Here is a 6,000-nt window from a genome sequence, read left to right on the forward strand (position 1 = left end):
CTGAGAAGGCTAATCCCCACAATCCCCTAGCTGGATGACTGGAAGGTGGGAGAGGAGAGATGAGACTTTAGATCTACTGGAAATGCCTGTGTCTGCCCTTCGGTCCATTTGCCCTTGGGTGTGAGATGGTAGTTTTGTGCCCTTCAGACATCAAGATTAAACCATCTTCCTCTTCTCTGTCACCTTGGCTGCAGGCTGTTTTCAGCAGTTCTATTTTTAATAGGTTGTCCGCTTTTAGAAGGTCAGTGTTTGTGTGAACCGGCCCAAACCGGCATCAGACAGGACACTGCAATGCCATTCTTTGAAACATTTAAACGCGTTAACCCTCGCAAGGCTGCAGGCCCAGACGGCATCCCTAGTCGTGTCCTCAGAGCATGCGCAGACCAGCTGGCTGGTGCGTTTACGGGCATATTCAATCTCTCCCTATCCCAGTCTGCTGTCCCCACATGTTTCAAGATGGCCACCATTGTTCCTGTACCCAAGAAGGCAAAGGTAACTGAACTTAACCTTTTCACATGTGAGTTCCAAATATCTCTAACAGTCTCCCAAGTTCTCTAATGGTCGCCCCCAGTGTGAGTTGTTTTATGCAAGTGATGTCAGAATGCACTCACTGTATCAAAATGTGATTATTACGCAACCGGACAGTTAACACATGCTGCCTGCTAATTATCTATAGGCAACGTTTCAACTTGTCAATTTCAAATTATTTTCTAACAAGTTGTATTTTCTAATAACAGTTTGAATTGAGGTGTGTTCCGCCTCATTAATTCACATAGAAGCAGTCGATTTCAGCGTTGTGGACAATTTATGTTTGAGGCTTTGCTGAGCCAGATAAACTTCTCTTTTCAAGTGGAGTTGACCACACTTCACTCATGTTTATGCATCAAAACAAAATTAGACAGGTGCATAAATTTGGGCACCCCAAAAGAAAAATCACATCAATATTGAGTAGAGCCTCCTTTTGCTAAAATAACAGCCTCTAGACGCTTCCCATAGCCTCTAATGAGTGTCTGGATTCTGGATGAAGGTATTTTGGACCATTCCTCCTTACAAAACATCTCCAGTTCAGTTAGGTTTGATGGTTGCCGAGCATGGACAGCCCGCTTCAAATCATCCCCCAGATTCTCTAGGATGGCTGGGATGACCATTACAGAACAATGTACTTGTTCCTCTGCATAAATGCCCGGGTAGATTTTGAGCAGTGTTTTGGGTCGTTGTCTTGTTGAAATATCCAGCCCGGCGTAACTTCAACTTTGTGACTGATTCTTCAACATCATTCCCAAGAATCTGCTGATATTGAGTGGAATCCATGCGACCCTCAACTTGAACAAGATTCCCAGTAACGGCACTGGCCACACAGCCCCACAGCATGATGGAACCCCCACCAAATTTTACTGTGAGTAGCAAGTGGTTTTTTTGGAACACTGTGTTCTTTTGCAGCCATGCATAACGTCCCTTGTTATGACCAAATAACTTAATCTTTGTTTCATCAGTCCACAGCACCTTATTCCAAAATGAAGCTGGCTTGTCCAAATGTGCGTTTGCATACCTCAAGCGACTCTGTTTGTGGCGTGTGTGCAGAAAAGGCTTCTTCCGCATCACTCTCCCATACAGCTTCTCCTTGTGCAAAGTGCGCTGAATTGTTGAACGATGCATACCATTTGACACCATTTGCAGCAAGATGATGTTGTAGGTCTTTGGAGGTGGTCTGTGGGCTGTTTTTGACCGTTCTCACCATCCTTCGCCTTTGCCTCTCCGATATTTTACTTGGCCTGCCACTTCTGGCCTTAACAAGAACTGTGCCTGTGGTCTTCCATTTCCTCACTATGTTCCTCACAGTGGACATTGACAGCTTAAATCTCTGCGATAGCTTTTTGTAGCCTTCCTCTAAACCATAATGATGAACAATCTTTGTTTTCAGGTCATTTGAGAGTTGTTTTGAGGCCCCCATGTTGCCACTCTTCAGAGGAGAGTCAAAGAGAACAACAACTTGCAATTGCCCACCTTAAATACCTTTTTCTTATGATTGGATGCACTTGTCTATGAAGTTCAAGGCTTAATGAGCTCATCAAACCAATTGTGTGTTCCAATTAATCAGGTATTCAAATCAACAGAATGACGAGGGTGTCCACATTTTTGCATAGCCTATTTTTCACATCTGATTTAATTTCATACAACTTAATATTGCTACACTAAAAATCTTTGTCTGGACAATACCCCAGTACTCAGCTTTTATTAGAAAATGAATGGCATGCCACTGTGATCATTTTCTGTGACGACAGAGTAAATTATTATGCAGCCTCAGAGGGGTGCCCAAGCGTTTTCATACGACTGTATATAGTCTTAATTCATTCCTACTTAGATTTGTGTGTATTGGTTTTGTGTAGCATTTCACTACACCTGCAATAACATCTGCTAATCACGTGTATGTGACCAATAAAATGTGATTTGATTTGATTTGATTTTTGATTAACATCTACTTATCCACCAATGGGATGTCAGGCCTGCCCCTACCCAGAGTCGTGGTCTAACAGATTCAAACACGTTAATTCCAGCAAGCATTTTAATGACTAATCAGTTAGCACTTAATTGGTCAATTAAACAGCCCTCATCGTTCGTTAGGCATGCTAATAATGTCTTAATTAACTTTGGAGACAATGCCACTGCAGATCAGGGTCAAATAGAAAGAGGTGGGAGGGGGTAGGTGATGGAGAGAGAGATGATGAATAAGGGTGGTCATATGTGAGAGTGGGAGAGAAAAATATAGTGAGGGAGAGAGGTAAAGATGGATGAGGGTCATGAGAACCCACTGGGCACAAACTGGTTAAATCAACGTTGTTTCAACAACATTTTCAACCTATTGTGACGTGGAATCTACGTGGAAAATAGATTGGATTTTTTTAAAGTCATTGTTGTAAACAATTTTTAACATGAACAAACCTTGTATAAAATATGTGGAATTTATACTTTTGAAACAACGTCAGAGCTTCAACGTTATATCCACTATCACAAAAAAAACAATAGGCTGGGCAGCACCTCCTACTGGAAAGTTGATATATCTACAACTATTAATTTTGTCTGCCGCTCATGGTTTTAACACAGTCCTGCCCTGCTTAGCTTTGGAATTTATCACTGACTACTCCCAATGTGCTATCATGAGAATGATTATTAAGGGATCTCATAATAACTAAATATATTAGCTATTGCTATGGAAGTCATTCCGAAGGGTAGGTTAAACAGAGAAATTTCAATATAACCTTAACTCATATATCATCAATGATACTATTTAGGCCAATATAGCATTTGCAAAGTCACAACTTTTTTTCCATTCAACCCATTGTACAACTGAACATTGAAAATACATACAGTAAAGGCCTAGGGTTTCAAGCTTTGGGTGATGTCCAATAAATGTTCTGAGTTAATCAATAAACGTGGATTCATGTTTCTCATCTCTTTTGAGGTTACCCTACAGTAACTATACATGTCTTTGTATGTAATCATAGGAAGCGTGCATGTTCAAGATAGCATGCAAAGGTCGCAGGTATTTGGAGATCTTCGCAATTGCTATAATAATCTGTGCAGAATCTCAAACACCGTTGTACTTGCAATGTAATCTCAACTGCAGTCCAGGTCATTTGGTCATGCTATTAGATGAAGCACAGTTACAACACATTATAAAAAATATCCCATTTGACCTTTGTTGTGATTTTAAATGGTTGAAACGCAGTGATAACACATTTAAGGTGACAAGAAGAATCAGACATTGTTTTTCCATTGGAAATTGGTTGCTTTTAGATGGTTGAAACTGATAACACATCAGGAATTCAACAAACCTCTGGTTGTCTTTTTGAGTGGGTGAATAGATATGAGAGTGAGAGAGAGATGCTTTCTGCCTGAAGGGAGGAGAAGACACACATGTCAGTGTGACCGAAGTATCATAGGCACAATCCGGACCTGTCAACTTTGCACATGTTGATTCATGCACGACTCAGCCTCTTTAAAGTGCACCTGGGTTAGTATGCACACACGAACGCATACACCCGGGTAGTGGATTTAGTCTGCTTCAATATAGTTTACTAAGTCACCTGTGACCTAAATCAGCAGCGACCACCGACTGACCGCTTCACCCAGACCCCATGGCCTTGTTAGCAGTTGATGTTAATCTTCAATAACAAAGACCCCAAAGCAAATCAGGGGGAGGAAAATAGGTTTATTGAAATAGTACAAATCATGCTTGGAAGAAGATGGTCATTCTCCCCTGTCCCCCTAAAACTGGGCCAATGGCCAAATAACAAGTTTCCTATTTCAGGTTGGACCAATGAGAACGTGCCACATGTAGCTATCCATTGATAAATAAGTTCAGGGCTGACATTCCTAACAGATGTTGAACTGAAAACCAACTATTTCCATTGATAATTCCCAATTGACCGTTAGTACTATTGACTTTAAGTACTTTTGACCTCTCGTCCTCTGCGGTTTATATTCTTACAGCCCGTTGCTATTGGCAACAGAATGGCCGGCCAGTGTGTGTGTGTGTGTGTGTGTGTTGGAGGTGTGTGACTCTGATTGTTGAAGTGCCAAAGGCTGAGCCTCTGTAAAAAGTGGCATCTGCTCATCTCAAGGTCCATTTGCTAATTATCTTTTCAACTTGGACTCAAATTATGTGTAAAAAGAAAGAGTACCAATCTGTGTATTGTGTGTATCTCTGCGGTACACTCACTAGATGAGTATATAGAGTACAGGAATGGGTGTAGATGATACTAAACTATCTCCTCCATTAAATCTTACATCAGGGAATAAAACACACACTCTTGTTTTAGGAAATTTTTGTATAAGTAAAATAGCCTATTAAGTCCCGGACGTCATAGCAGATGTTGGAGATTTGGGTCTGATTTAAAAGCCTCATCAATTTCCTGGGCTGTGCCAATAGCTGCTTGTGACCACAGTTAGAGTGCCTTGCAAAAGTATTCATGTCCTTTGGCGTTTTTCCTATTTTGTTGCATTACAACCTGTAATTTAAATTGATTTTTGGGGGGATTTCATGTAATGGGCATACACAAAATAGTCAAAATCGGTGAAGTGAAATGAAAAAAAAAAAAAACAGAAAAGTGGTGTGTGCATATGTATTCACCGCCTTTGCTATGAAGCCCCTCAATAAGATCCGGTGCAACCAATTACCTTCAGAAGTCACATAATTAGTTCAATAAAGTCCACCTGTGTGCAATCTAAGTGTTACATGATCTGTCACATGATCTCAGTATATATACACCTGTTCTGAAAGGCCCCAGAGTCTGCAACACCACTAAGCAAGGGGCACCACAAAGCAAGTGGCTCTGCAAAGTATTGGCGGGGGGGGGTGGATAGTTATGCATGCTCAATTCCTCTGTTTTTTGTCTTATTTCTTGTTTGTCTCACAATAAAACATATTTTGCACCTTGAAAGTGGTAGGCATGTTGTGTTAATCAAATGATACAAACCCCAAAATATACATTTTAATTCCAGGTTGTAAGGTAACAAAATAGGAAAAAGGCCAAAGGGTGTGAATACTTTCGCAAGCCATTGTAGATTTATAGAGCTCATCAAATCTCTGGGACTTGTTTATGGGCCCTGCAATGGTAATGACTCACACACACAGTTATGTATGCATGCACGCATGCACGCACACACACACACACACACACACACACACACACACACACACACACACACACACACACACACACACACACACACACACACACACACACACACACACACACACACACACACACACACACACAGGCATTCACACACACACACACATGGCCTGCTCCATCATGAGGGTGTGACAAATCTGACGGATGAAAGTCATAAAGGGAGAGATCGTTTTCTGATTAGGCATCACTGCTACTGAGTGGAGGAGGAAAGGAAGGAGGGATGGGTGAAGGGAGGGAGAGAAAATCAGGCAGGTCACCTCTGATACAAGCCCGTATACAACGTCCATCCATGTCTGAAGACGTC

Source organism: Oncorhynchus tshawytscha, linkage group LG01 (assembly GCF_018296145.1).
Source record: "Oncorhynchus tshawytscha isolate Ot180627B linkage group LG01, Otsh_v2.0, whole genome shotgun sequence".
NCBI lineage: Eukaryota > Metazoa > Chordata > Actinopteri > Salmoniformes > Salmonidae > Oncorhynchus > Oncorhynchus tshawytscha.